Below are 15,536 nucleotides of genomic sequence, written 5' to 3' on the forward strand. Positions count from 1 at the left end.
ATGACATTAGGTAAGGGTGGAAATGTGGCTGGGGGGTTGGCCCCCCAGGCTGAGTGAAATCCCTAGAGTCACTTGTCAGGGAGAGAATGGGGGGGGCACAGTGTGGACTTTCCAGGAACCACTGCCGCACTAACTCGGAGGCTTGGCAGCCTCTGAACCCAGTACACCTTTCTTAACAAATGCATCCAGCTTCAGTCACCAGGAAACTTTGGGAGGGTTGTTGAGCCTTGAGAAAAGCATCGACCGCTCAACCAGTGAAAGGAATTCCTGTTCCAACAATGAGTCACCACCTCCATCCACCAGGCGGGCACAGAGGAGCATAAAGACGCTCCAGGCAGGTGAGAGGGGAGAGAGGAAGGAATGCACGCACAGCTTTGGGGAATATAAACCCATACAACCCTTTTGGAAAGAAACTTGGCAATCTGTATCAAGGACCTTTAAAATGCTCATACCTTTTGATCCAGTAATTCCACTTCTGGGAATCTGGCCCAAAGAAATCATCTGAAATGTGGAAAGAGCTTTCTGCCCAGAGATGTAAATTGAGCTGCCATTTATGAAAGAAAATTTGGAAATTCCAGAAGGGGACTGTTTAAGTCAATTGTGGTCTGTCCACTGTCCGAAATTGAGGCCGGCATGGAAAGTCGTGTTTGGAAGAGGACAGTGACCTGGGAGATGCTGGTGGTCAAATGTGAAGACAAAAGCAGGATTCAAAGCTGCACGGACAGTGTAATTACAACGCTGGCCAGCAGAGTAGAAGTGACGCGCAGAAACCATGCTCCAGCCCGCCTCTGTATGGTGGAACTAGGTTGATTTCCGCCCCACCCGCCTTCTCCTTCTACCTCTCTTTTGCCTTCTGGTTTTCTGGAAGGAGAGCATATTTCCCTTCAGAATAGAATGACACAGATATATTTTGTGTTTTTCTCTTTTTCCCTTTTCCAAAGCGGTGGTGAAAGTAACAAGGGCTAGCAGAAGAAAGTTCTAGATGACTGAGGGGAAGGAACCCCCTTCTGGATGAGCAGGGCTGTGGCATAGAGGAGATGGGGGAGCTCAGTTTCTAGGATGATGCAGGGGTCAGGGACAGGGCTTGCGCGTTAGAGAAAAAGGGGCCCCGGGCTTGAAGCTGGCTCTACTTCCGGACCTGCGCAGTGCTAATTTCCACCCAGTACTTGGTGCCACCTTTGCTGTCCAGTGTGTGGTTGTTTTCTGAAACAGCTGAGCTGATGACCTCTTCGTGTCCACATCTGATGCACTCCAAGGCCATCACCTTCCTCCTTTATGCTGATGGCACCCGAGGAGAGAAAGCTACTTCTCAAATGGGGTTTCAGCCAAAGCCAGACCCTCGGTTGCCCAGCAACTGCGCATTCCCACAGTGTAGCCCCAGCTCTGGGTTCCAGGGACTGGAGACAGCTACGCGTCCGGACAGGTATCTCCCAGAGTGTGCTCTGGGGAACACTGTTCTGGAGATGGCTCCAAATGCTTGGTGTGTGCGTTGAGCACCTGCTCTGTGCCAGGGCTGTAAATTCCTCAGCGAAAGGCGGTAGAATGACCCAGCACCTTGACTTTGCTTTCTTTCGCTCAGTCCATTCTTCATTGCAGGCTGGCCCTTGGTAAAATTGGGAAGTCCAGGAAGTTTATTTTAGATGACCTTGCCCCTCCTGTTTTGGAATTTCCCTTCCCTTGCCGGGAACTCACTCTCACCCTCCCTTCTACCCGACAAGCCTTGTCCAATAGGACATTCTGTGATGCTGGAAACATTCCGTAGTCTGAGCTGTCCGGTATGGTAGCCGCGAGCCACGTGGGACTACGGAGCACTTATGCTGTGTCTAGTGCCACGGAGTGACTGAATTTTTAGTTTAATTTAATTTTAATTAATTTAAATTTAAATCAAATAGCCACATATGGCTAGTGACTGCAGTATTGGACAGTACCGCTCTATAAAAACCTGTCCTCAGCTCTGCCTCTGGTCTCACTCAAACTCAAATCTATCTTTTATAACCACATGGTATGAGCTCTCTGAGGCTCAGCTGGACGCCGCGTCTGTGGTGTGCTGGAGCCGGCCTGTCCTGGCCACACAGGCCTGTCCCAGCGCTCGAGAGCTGGGACCTTTTATTATAGCTTGAAATCGGTTGTCGTGGGAGTCTTTGTACCACAGACGTAGGCCGATGCTGCACACGAGGTCTGTTCTCTCCATGGGGCCAGTTGTTTGGTATTTACCAGCAGGTGACAGGGTAATGGCTTGCATGCTCCGAAGAGCCAGGACCCCCTTGAATTTTGCTCGCTGGACACATCACTGCTCTGGCTCTGTTGAGTAACCTCCCGCCAGCTTCCCCGGGGCAGATGGAGCCCATTGTCTGGGAGACAGGGACTTGCAAGGCTTGCATCTCTCAGAGGACTGTCCCACGGCATCTTTTTGTCTGTCTCCTCCGTTAGATTCAGAGTTCCTTGAAGGTAGGTCGTGCCCGTGTCTTGCCAGATGCTGAAGCTCCAGGGCCTAGTGTACAGGAAGGAGTTGATAAGTACTGGTTGGAGTCATAAAAAAGCTTCATGGAAGGACTTTGGAGCCGCAGTTGGAGTCTTCCTCTGGCTCTTCCCAGTGCTGCGATGTTGACTCTGTCCTCTCTGAGTCAGGGTCTTTGTGTGTTCCTTGGGCACAGTGAACGATCTCTTTCCTGCCAAGCATACTGTAACAGGGTCGGTAGCATAGAAGGAGCGCGTTGAAAAACCATGCAAATAGATAACTTGCTTTTGAATGTCCTATGGCACTTTGAAGTCTCTGTGGTCCTTTGCCTTCTTAGGTTTGTGGGCAAAGAGGACCAAAGGGATCTGTATTCTTCCCCTGATTTAAATGAAATGGGCCCAGGGCAGCAACCCGCCAGGGAGGACGAGGACTCAGGACGCACGCTCGCATTTGCAGCTCAGCCGTCAATGCTCTCCCGGGAAAGTTTGCACGTGGTTTTCTCTCCCTCACCAGGGAAGGTAAACTTGGCTTCCACCAGAGAGCATTCTTTCTGTTTGTGGACTTCCATGGGGAGGGGCGGGGCGTGGATGGTGAAGGCTGAACTCTCTGATGAGAAATGGTTTTCTTCTGACGTTTAGGGAAGAAGTTCTCTTTTTCTAAAACCCACAAATATTTGCCAGTTATTTTTCTCTTTGAAACGTGTTTTTCTCAAATCTGCAACGCTAAAGACCATCATGGGCATTTCAGCTTCTGCGGCCTGTGAAAGTTGACTGCTTCCCAGGGCTGCTCCAAAGGGGTTAATTGCATGTAAGCATTGGAAAGTGATTATCTAATTAAACTTTGAAATGGAATGGTAAAAACACTGGGTGACAGACTGTCTGTGGGAGGGTCCCCTGAGGTGCTCTCCATTTATTGCTAATCATCATCCCTGCCCAGGCTGTGCCTGTTTCCAGTTGAGCCCAAGCTCAGACCTCGCTCTCCGAGCTCAGGATTCACTCAGAGATTTGCCAGGCAGATTTCCCACCTCCATGTTCTGTGCCCTGCCTGCCCTCTTGCTCTCACTTTGCTGAAGTGCCTGGCTACCCCGAGACTTCCATCACTGGTCTTTGGCTCCCCGATTCCTATTTCAAACCAAAAGCTTATTTCTATACTTAGAAACACGAAATCAAAGAAATTGGAAGTGTTCACAGTTAGTCTGGATATTTTTGGACACTGCCCAGGGAATGTGGGTTCAAGCCCCAGAGCGCACATGTCGTATCACTCGTGTTTAAAATCTGCCGGGTGTATTCAGTCCTGCGGAGCGAGGTCCCTGGAAGGCACCTGCTGGATGCAGGGGTGACTCAGAAAACTGCGTTCTCCAGCAGCTTGCAGGTGGGAGGGAGGCTTGCTGGACGGGCAGGCATTAGGATGGTCATTGTGGCTTAGAGAACTAGCTCATCTGCTCCTCCTTCCTGCCTTGTGATGTGGTTATCTGTAGTGCTGAGGTGGAAACTGAGGCTCAGGCTCCTTCCCCTGAGCTGCTTCCTCAGATGACTTCCCCGGGGCCCTCAAAGCAAGGTTTCTGACACTGGGATCCACGTCTCTTCACCCGCCGCCCACGATCAGCAGCAGCCTGTGCTGGTCCAGACCTTGAGAAGGAGGGGATCATCTCCCCTGTGGGCGAGGAGGAGAATGTCATAGAGGAGGTGGCGTATGAGGACAATTTTCACAGATAGGGCTTGGTCCGTAAGAGGGGAGTCACGGAGAAAGGCCAGTGGCATCCAGTTTGGGGACCAGCAAGTTGGCAGGAGTGACCTGAGACTTTGTGCTTTGTTTTGATTTTGATTATTTTTGAATGATCCCTTTATGCAGCAGTGAATGCTTCCTGAGCACCTGTCTTGTGCCACATGCGGGGGGTTTAGAGATAAACTGAACAGTCATGGCTCTGCACCCTGGGGGGACAGTGGCCATGTTTTGAGCACGGGAAGATGTGCTCAGATCTGAGGGTTAGGACCATCACCTTGGTGGCAGTTGGGGGGAGGGGCTGGCGGTGGTGGGGTTAGAAGCTGGGAGGCCTTGAGGAGACTTCTGTGATAGGCTAGGGAGAGACGGGGACATGCCCTGGGGCCATGGCAGCCTGGATAAGGAGGAGGGGACAGATCTGAGAGAGGCTTAACTACAATTCCTTTGTCTAGAATCAAGGCACTTGAGTGACTTAAATTCCCCTTTAGAACTGCGTCTGTGGACCAACACTTTAACATTCTGTCCTCAGCAAAGATTACACGATGGTGTAAGAAGAGCCACCCAAGGAACATCATTCCTTTTTTTTTTGAAATGACTATTGGGGACATCATTCATTACAGTGCTCAATGCCACTTATGCAAATGTCCCTATGACAAATGCATCCTAGGGCACTGGGCCAAGAAAAATCGGTCCTCCTGACATGCAGGCTGGATCCTACCTCTAGACAAGAAGGACCCCGTGGCCTGCCATCCTTCCCTCTAGACTCCAGGTGTCTGGAGCTGAGAGGGCAGTTTTGGGCTTAATTTCTTTAGTGTCACCTGGAATCTTGTAGCCCCCACTCCATTAAACTGTATTCTATTTGTATTGTAAGCTGCCATTTGGAAATGGAGGTGGAGAGAAAGCCCAGTGATGAAGGCAGTCAGCACGTGGTTTAATATACTGGCAGCATTAAACGGAGTTTGCGAACACCATTTCCCAAACTCTGTTCCGTGGCACACGGAGGTTCCAAAGGAGGGATGTGATCACAGCTGGTGATATTTTTCATCTCCCACTTATTTTAAAGTAAAATGTTAGAAAAAGGCTAAGCTTATCGACAGAGCTGTTCTAATGGTTAAACAAGAGAGGCTGGATGGCACGATGGCTCCGAGTGCAGGCTCTGGACCCGGAATCCTCCGGCACAGCCTGACCTGGGAAGTTCCTCAATCTGTTCGTGACTCAGCTCCTTCATCTATAAAATGGCACCAGGGGTGGGAGCTGCACCCGAGGACTGGAACAGTGCCTGCCCCTCAGTGATCCTCCGACTTGGGATAGCTGTTCTTGCTAAGCGATCCTCTACCTTTGGGAAGGGGTCTGCATCACCTGGCAACCCCTGGAAGTCCCGCGGCAGATGGCCACAGGGAGCGTGAGTTTCGGGAGCACGTTGTGTATTTGCCTCCCCACTGCCAAGCCGTGTGTTTTCTATTTGACAATTGCTGGTCTTTGTTAGGCATTTTTATCTCATAATTTTAACATTTATGGGTGCAATTATTCAATGTTTACTTTATTTAAGCATATGGATCACATTTTGATCATTTCTTACCGCAATTAATTCAACTGCGAGACCATTTTGGTGCTGTCGACTTTCATTTAAACGATATTGCGGGAACTTCCATTGGCGCCCCGACAAAACAGTACGATTGGAGTCATCTTCATGGTCAAACTAGTTTGGGAAACACTGCCCGAGGTTACATCTTTGCTGCGTATCGTAGTCTTTGAGCAAGAGCGCTCAGGTGCATGACTAGATGACTTGGACCTTCAAAGCCTCACTGCTCTTCATCATGAAAATTCGATCTGTGTAAGCCATGGGTGTTCTTACCGTGGATTAGATAGATCAGATTTTCACCACCTTTAAAACAATGCCTGTGTGTTTATCACTGGTTCATTCATTTATTTAATAATTATTTATCGAGGCCCTGGGAGGTGCCAGATGCCATGCTATGCATTGTTTTCTATCATCCACATTCTATATCTGTACTGTCCAATATGGTAGCCATAAGCCACACAGGGTATTGAGCACTTGAAATGTTAGATACACATCAAACTTTGAAGAGTTCATGTGAAAGGGAATGCAAAATATATATTTTTAAAGATTTTATTTATTTATTTGACAGAGATCATCAGTAGGCAGAGAGGCAGGAGTGGGGGGTGGGGGAGGCAGGCTCCCTGCTGAGCAGAGAGCCCGATGTGGGGCTCGATCCCAGGACCCTGAGACCATGACCTGAGTTGAAGGCAGAGGCTTAACCCACTGAGCCACCCAGGCGCCCTAGGAATGCAAATATCTTTAAAATAATACATAGTTCATGTCATATTTGTTATACATTAAATATATATAAGTATAGTTTAAATAATATCAGTTACATGTTGAAATAGTAATATTTTAGGCATATCGGGTTAAATAAAATTTACTATTAGAATTAATTTCAGCTGCTTCTTTTTACTTTTTGAATGTAGCCATTAGTTGGCTCACATTCTCTTTCTACTGGACAGAGCTGGTCTAGAAGGTTTGCAGACATGGAACTGGTTGATTAGAGAACAACAAGGGGAGTGCTGTCATTTTCCACATCTCCTTGGAGCTGAAGCCTGACATCGAGAGGCTTCTGAAAAGGCAGGCAGGGGAGGGCAACAGAAGCCCTAGCTCTGTGAGGAGCCTCGAGGCGCTGACCGGGGTTGGGGTGAGGAGGTTGGAATTGTAATCCACAGTGCCGAGAATGAGCACCAGAATCCTGGGATCCGATGGTGCCTTGAGAGTATATACATCAGCTTTTGCTGTGTAACAAACAGTCACAAAACCCGAAAGACATACAAGATTATGCATTTGCTTCTCATTCATGGGATGCGATGGGGCTTCTGCTGATCTAGGCTGGGCTTGGCTTCTCCCTGACAATTGGGCTCAACTTCAAGGCCATTCAGTTCAGGGCCCAGGCTGAAGGGGCAGCAACCTGCCGAGAGAAGCAGTCACCTGATGGTGTAGGTTGTGCAAGTGCTTCCAACCCTCAGCTCAGTCACACTGGCTGACATCCCATCAGCCACAGCACGTCACATGGCTGCAGCCCATTGTGGCAGCAGGGAAGAGTACTCTGTGCCTGAGTATCCTACCAGGGCGAGTTGTAATGGCCAAGCCCTACTGTGTTGGACAGAGGAAAATACTCCTTCCTTGGTGGTGGGGTGAGGCAGGGAGTGCATTCTGTGCAACTATAATCAAATCTCTCAATGTGGGGCCGCGATTAGGGGTGGGGTCAGGCAGGTCTGTTCTGAATGGCTGGGATAAAAGGGGCAGAGGACTCATGGTCCATGGGAAGGGTGACCATGTGGTTCACCAGTCCTTCTGAGAGTGAAGGGGAGCTATTAGTGATTCCACTAGGATAAGGATAAACGGGGATGGTCCCAGGACCACCGTCACTGTGAGCCAGATCCTCAGCACAGATGTTCTTTGTTTTACTGAAATATTTTCATTTTTTTAAGAATAAATTTGAGGGGCACCTGGGGGGCTCAGTCATCTAAGCGTCTACCTTTGGTTCGGGTCATGATCTCAGGGTCCGGGAATCCAGCCCCTCATTGGGCTCCCTGCTTAGCAGGAAGTCTGCTTCTCCCTCTTCCTCTGCCCCTCCCCACTGCTCATGCTTTATCTCTCACCCACCCCCAAATACATAAATAAATAAATGAAATCTTAAAAAAAAAATAAATTTGAATGTTCTTTAGGGAAGCCTGTGTTCTCATGCTCCACACAGCCCTGGCACTCTGTTTGGTCTTCATCAGATCACCTGCCTGGCACCTGAGTTGCGGCTCCCAATGAAACAGCCGTGGCTTGCTCTTAGTGGCCACACTGCACGGTTCCCACATTGGATCCCCAGGGCTGCTGTTCCAATTACTGCACATTTGGTGGCTAAAACAACAGAAACTCATCTTCTCACAGTTCTGGAAGTCAGAAGTTTAAAATCAAGGATGCTAGCAGGGTTGGTTCCTTTAAAGGCTCTGAGTTAGAATCCATTCCATGCTTCTCTTCCCACTTCTGGGGGTGGCCAGAAATCCTTGGGGTGCCTTGGCTCATGGCTGCATCTCTCCCATCTCTGCCTCCATCTTCATATGGCCTTCTCCCTGTGTCTTCCTGTATCCCCGTGTCAAATTTTCCTCTCCGTTCTCTTATAAAGACACCAGTCTTGGATCCGAGATGATCTCATCTTGGGATCCTCAGTGTAATTGCATCTTCAGAGACCCCATGCCCAGATATGGTCACGTTCACAAGTACCAGAGGTGAGGATTCCAACATATCTTTTCTCGGGAGCACAATTCAACCCAATACAGGTGGACTGCCAGGTGGGCTGGGGAGAGCACAGCTGTGCAGGGGTGGGTGTGAAGCAGGATGATGGCGGGGATACTGCCGGCTCCCCTGGGAAGGCTGGGGAGAGCTCTCCAGGAAGAAATCCTTGAGACGGGTTTGAAGACTGAATGGAGTTTGGGGGCCGGAGAGAGAGGCTATGGCAGCAGAGGAATAAGCAAACCACAGAAGTGTGGAAAAGCCCAGGAGGCCACTAGTGCAGGGTGTGTGTGTGTGTGTGGGCGGGGGTGTCCTAACTCGCTTGCAGTCCTGGAGCAGAGGGTGTAGAAGGGAGAACTGGAAAGGGCAGTTGACCAGGCAGGGCTTTGGGTGTCAAGTTACGGTGTTTGGCCTTTATCAGGAGCACGCAGAGGAAATGAATGCCGAACTGTACGTCCTCACTGCTTTATGCACAAGACCCTAGATGGAAGTGGCAGAGACTGGCAGGTTGTTCACCCACGGAATCTTGTTTCCTCCTGGGCACATTAAGTGAACTACAGGTCCCAGGCTCCCTTGCTGTTTGGTGACCGTGTGAATTCTGGCCAATGAAACATGGAGGAAGCCATGTATGCCCCTTCCAGACCTGGCCGTGGAAATCGGCCACTCAGTCCTGCATACTCTCTCCTTTCCCTCGTCGGCCTGCCAGCTGCAGATATAGCGGGGGACTCGGAGATCAGACAGAAGAGGCCTGGGGGGCTCACTGACTGCACGAGCCCGGCTCCCCACGAGCCCGTATTGGGCTGCAGTGTGGGTACAAATAAACCTTATTCCGGGAAGCCACTGACATTTGGGAGTTTATAACTTCTAACTATTCCTAGGGCACAGTCCCCTACAGACGACGGGAGCCCGTGAGTCGAAATCCGCGGGATTAAAGAACGGGGCCAGACGGAGGCCTGGTGTGGGAGCGGCTAACGTGGCTCGGAGCGGGTGGCCTTCAGACCCCTTACTCCTGCCCTGTTTGGACCAGGTGAGCTCACCTGGTAAGACTAAGTCTCTAGGGACTGGCCACGGCAGGCCCCCTTCCCAACGAGGTACGAGGCAGAAAGACCAGAGGGGCCAGAAGCGTTTAGGGGGCGTCGAGTCCGCAGGGAGGGAGTCCCCCGCCGAAGGGCGCAGTTGCTGGAAGCGTGAGCGGAAGCAAAGGCTGGAGGCCGAGGCGGGGAACTCAGCGCGGCTTAGGTGCACAGTAGGACCGTGAGAAGGTGTCGGGGCTGCATGTGGGAGTCCAGCCCACGGCAGCACCTGCTGGCTGCGAGGCGACGGCGGCTGTGACATGAGGTGTGCCGGGGGTTCTAACGATACGGGACGGAAACCCCGCGGAGCCCCTCCGGAGGCAGCAGTGGTCTTGGCGCTCTTTCACTCATTCATTGATTCATTCCACCCGTGAGACGGCGTGAGCGGCTCACACAGCCTGGCCTCGGAGGCGTAGCTGGTGCGGAGGGAGGCTCACAGGCCACCGTAGGGGGGGGGGGGGGGGGTCCTAGAGCGGAGCATGCGCACTGCCCCGACAGAGGGCAGACGTGGGTGTGGAGGGGGCTGTAAGTGGCCCCTGTCCAGAGCCCCGGGGCAGGGTGCTTCCGATCACAGTGGCGGCCCCGAAGTGGACCCCTCCCTCACCTCCGGAATGACGCAGGGGGTGCTCTCCAGGTACGGAACTGTGCCTTCCTAATTTACCAGTGAAAGCCTCCTTTGTCCCTCTTCCTTAGGAAGGACAATGCCGTGGTCTGGTCCCCTTGTGCTGAGGGACCGGAAGGCTCTTGGTGGATGTTAAATGCAGTAACACCCACTTATTTTAGCAGTTTCTGCTTTGGTGCCCACTGGTAGCTCGAGAACACACACACACACACACACACACACACACACACAGCCCATGGGGTCTGACATATGCAATTAGCCTCTGGGTCCCTCAGAATTAGATGCAGGTGGCTAATTGTCCATGCCAGGAGGCAACTGTGGGCACAATTAGTCATGTCTCTCCCCCCACTCGGGGCTAATAATGGGTGGGGAATCTGAGGGGGGAGGGAGAAAATCCGATGGGGCTCGGTCTCTCCCTTAGCCCTGGGCTCTGACACGCAGCCTTGAGTGGGAGTGCTCATCCTTTGGGCCTGGGGAGGAATAGGGTTTCCAGGGCAGGTGAGGGGGAGGGTGGCAGCTCTTCTGAGGATGCAGGGGCTCCTCACCTCCCCTTCCCCGCCCTGCTGGGCAGACAGGAGTCTCCACGTCCCAGTCTGCTAATGATGCCAACCCCTGCTTTTGTGTAGCTTGTTAGGGCTTTCAGAGCCCTTTTGCATACATTATTACATCCAACAACCCCATGACTGGGTGGAGCTGTGGTTATTACATCCCACTTTACAGATGAGGAAGTGGAGGTTCCCTTGGCCATTGGCAGAGCCTCTGGTAGAACCCAGGCCTGGGACACTCTGCCCCTGAGCTGCCTTTGTCATTCTCCTTTTTTCCCCTATGGGGGCAAAAGGGCAGCTCCCCAGGGACCAGAGAGAGCTGCTTAGAGCCAAGCAGGCTGTGGAAATTCCAGATGTAAAGTTTACTTCTATAAATTTTAAATGATTGTTTAAGCATTTAAGGTCTTCCCTGTCCAAGACCTGTTCAAGGAGCCATGGGGGTCTTGAGATGGGGCAGGCACAGTTCCGGCTTCTGAGGAATGTACGGTCCAGTAGAGAGAATAAGATGTGGGCATCATATCCATCATCCCAGCCAGAATGCTTCCCTAATGAGCCCCCTAAACTGCGGGGTGTCTCTCTGGGCCTCCGTTTCCCGAGCTGCTAAAGTAGGGTGTTGAGCCTCAGTAATGTCTTGGGCTCTGACCAGTTCTTCCAACTGATTTCTAACGGTGCAATGGAATCAAGAAGGACAGAATTCCTATGACTGGGGAGGAGAAACTGGAGAAGGGGGTGCACTGAGAAGCATATTCCACTTGTTCTTGGCAAGTAGGATTTCAACACGGGAGAGGGCAGAGCAGGTCTGTATTCTAATTCCGGCTCTGCTCAAACTTGCTGTTGGTTGCAAGTAGTGGAAATTTAACTCAGAGGGCATCAAAGGGAATATATTGGCTAGCATATTGTGGTAACCAGTGTCTAAAACTGTGGTCTCAGCAAATCAAGCCTGTCAGCACACATGCCTTGTGTAGCTCCTCCTGTTGAATCTAGGTTGATCCAGAAACTTGCCTGCAACCAGAAGTGGCAGAAATGACGCTGCCTGGCTCCTGAGACTGAAGTGTTGGAGCTTCCACCTTCTCTCGGAACCACTCATCCCAAGGAAAGCCAGATGTTGTATGAGGTTCACTTCTTTTTTTTTTTTTTTAAAGATTTTATTTATTTATTTGACAGACAGAGATCACAAGTAGGCAGAGAGGCAGGCAGAGAGATTGGTAGAGGCAGGCTCCCTGTGGAGCAGAGAGCCCGACGCGGGGCTCAATCCCAGGACCTGGGATCATGACCCGAGGCGAAGGCAGAGGCCCAACCCACTGAGCCACCCAGGCGCCCTGAGGTTCACCTCTGATGATACTTCCATGCTGTGAGGAACCCCAAACCAGCCACGTGGACAGGCTGTGTGGAGAGAGATGTCTGATCAACCCGCAGGGGGTCCACCTAGCCAACAGACATGTTGGTGAAGATGCCATTTTACATATTAAGTTTGCTTGATATTTGAATACAACACCATGAATGATTCCGAATCAGAACCACCTAACTGAGCCCATCAACCCACAGAATCATGACAGTAATGATGAATTACTGTCATAAGCCACGAAATTTTGGGATTGTTTCTTATGGCAGCAATAGATGACCAAAATACGTATGTAATGCAAAAGTCCAGGTGTGGCTAGATCCGGAGGCTCAAATAATATTGCTGGATCTTGTTTATCTCTCTTTTTCATGTCTTTTTCTCTTCCATGATAGCTTCTTTCTAAACCACTGATATTGTCCACTGATATTGTCCAAAATTTCCAGACTTGTATCACCCCTGCTTCCAAAAATCCCAGGAACACACTTGTTCTGTCTCAGTAGGTACATGAAATTCCTGGAAATATATCCCATCAGCCTAGTACGTGATCTTCCTTCAGGTTAAGGGTGCAGAAGGAGCATTCTCCCCCTCTAGAAGCAGGACTAGGCATCAGCCAAAGCCAAAACCATGCTTGAGCATGGGGGATGACACTCTCTAAAAGGATCTTTAAGGGGGATATTATCATGCGAGAGTGGAAAACGGACCCTGGATAGGCACAAAAATAGGTATTCATTTCTGTCATCTTGTGTAAGATACAGAACTTCCCTACATCTTTGTCTCCTTCTGTTTTAGAAAAATTCAGGGAATAATTCCTATTCTGCCCAAGTTATGGTGAGGCTCAGGGTTGGGAACCATGTGCTGGTAGGCCTGTGAAAGCTGTCCACGGAATCTATCTGGAAGAGGTGACCATCAGCACTAGTGGCAACCTAGGGATGCCTTAAGAGCTGAGTAAAGCAGGGCAAGATGTGGCTCCCCCAAACCCAAACCCTGTTTCTAGATCAGAAGGCAGATATTTGTGTCACCGGACACTCTGCCTCTCAGGAGTCGTTTACCCCGTGTTCCCTGGGTCATGCATTTCTTTGCACTAGCCGAGTCTGTGTCATCTAAGGATTTTCTGAAATTGGGGTCCCAGCTTGAAGTAGTGGGGAGGAGAGGTCCACCTGCTGGAAGGAGGAGTTCAGATTTTCCCTAAACCTGAGATCAGAGACCCAGCGCAGGAGGCCCCAATCTAGAACAATCCATCCTACCTGAGAGCATATGTACTGTCTTCTCTCTAGCCATCAATATCAAAAGGCCAGGAACATACCTAAAGAAAAGAGACTTTTCCATTAGTCAAGGGCACAGGGCGAAAACACAAGGCAATATAAAAAAAATAAAAAGAATTCAATGCTAGAAGCAAGAAAACCAACACTCTTTCTACTATGAAAGCAATTCAGTTCTTAAAATCTGGTGTGCACTAAAATGCTATCATGCATTCATCCATGTGTTGATGTGTTCACGCATCTGTCTGTCCCCCTAGCCTTTCACCGTTTGCTCTTTTAACATGGTCAACTATGCCCCTAGTCGTACCCATACTAGCCTCAGTCAGAGAAAAACTCCAGTGCCTGGTAGAGGCCTAGAGAGAAATTCTTAGAGCAGAGAAATAGTTAAAATAAATCAAAATAAAATCGGAGTTGGCTGCGGTGCTTATTCTTAATGACACACAGGAAACTATAAACCAGCCATGCTACATAATTGACCACTGAGGATTTTTCGCTCTCAGTCAGTTTGAGATGTACCGAATCCAATATCATATCAGTGATTTGATTTGTTAATAATCAAATTGCAAATACCTTTTCATTTGGCTTCAAAAAGCAAACAGCCATTCGGAATAATTTTTATGGGTCTCGGAAAGCAATATAAACTTAAAATATTGTGTTTGCAAGTCCTATTGGCATGACCATATTATAATTTATATTGGCCTATTTTGATGTACAGTGGCATAATGAAACTTTAAAAAATATATTCTGCAAAGCTGCATCTAAGCCCAAGCTAGCAGCACAGATTAGTGTGAGAACGTCATGGGGATTCTTTGCATATTTTCTTAAGGAGATTTCTAGGGAATGATGGTTCTACTCACCAAAATTCTAACTGAAGCAGAGATTGCAGTGTTTCAGAGTTTTGCCTCTTGTCACCTTTTCAGACCCCCTGTCTGACACTTCTCCTCCTGCCCTATGCACCCTCACCCCTGCCCTACTACTTGCTTTTTTCCTGAGTGTATTGTTTATGTACATTTCCATATTCAGTTTCCTGTTCCCTCTGTCTGGATTGTCCTTCCTCTCTTCTCTGCTTGGAGAATATCTCTTAGATATTCTTCAGCTCCTGGGTAAAACGTCGTCCCTGCTGAGAACTTTTTCTTACCCTCCCCATGGTTATTACTTCCATTCTCCTATAGCAATTTCAAGGGGACTCTATTATAGCACTTGTCACAGTGTGTTATTGTTATATGTTTACACACAGAAGTATCTTGACCAAGATGGATTCAATTTGAAAGCCCCAGTGTCTACCACTGTGGTGCATAATACATGCTCAATGAGTGTCTGTGGAATGGTGCTGTGGATGGGTAGATGGATGAATGGGTGGGTAGTTGAATGGGTGGGTGGTGGGTAGTAGGTTGTGGGTAGGTGGATGAATGGGTGGGTAGATAAATGAATGCATGGGTTGGTGGATGGATTGAAGGAACAGATCCTCCTAGAGGATAATGTTTTCTTTGGCACTGGAAGCATTCCAGCACAGGTTGTAGAGAGACTTCAGGACCTAGATGGGTTGTCAGACAAACTAATCTGTTAGATTTCTTCCACCCAGAGAGCCCCTGATCCCATTATATTCCTGTAGGGTTTTGCCTCAGCACAGAAATGCAGTAGAGACTTACTACCCTCTCAGAAACTTAGAAATCTCTTTTTACTCTTGTAATAGATAGATGTGTGGGATTCCCGATTATAGCTGAAAAAGAAAGAAGGGAAGGAATAGAATTTACTGAGTGCCTACTATATGTCAGGCATGGGGCTAGGCATTTTCCAGTCATTTTTTCATTTAATCTTCATGAGAATCCCACGAGGAACTATTATTCCCCTTTTGTAAGCAAGGAACTGAGTCTCAAAATCTCTTAAATTTTAGGACTTATTGAAATCTCTTACCATTTCTAGTCGTTCTTAGAAGGAAAGCAGATAATATTGCCCACACATAATGGAAATTTTAATTTTCCTTTTCTAATAGTTATTATTTTTTCTCACCTAATTGCTAGGATATGGCTAGGATATCCAGCAAAACGTTGAATAATACAGAAAGCAGGTATTCTTTTCTTGTTCCTGATTTTAATGAGAATGCTTCTATGATTCACGACTTAAAATTATGTTTGTGGTGACTTATGGTAACTACTGCGTTCCCATGCTGGTTAGGGCCTTGGTTACCGGGCACAACGAAGTGAGTCTAGACTACTGTGGC

Source organism: Enhydra lutris, unplaced genomic scaffold (genome assembly GCF_002288905.1).
Source record: "Enhydra lutris kenyoni isolate GAN:26980312 unplaced genomic scaffold, ASM228890v2 scaffoldscaffold20, whole genome shotgun sequence".
Classification (NCBI taxonomy): Eukaryota; Metazoa; Chordata; class Mammalia; order Carnivora; family Mustelidae; genus Enhydra; species Enhydra lutris.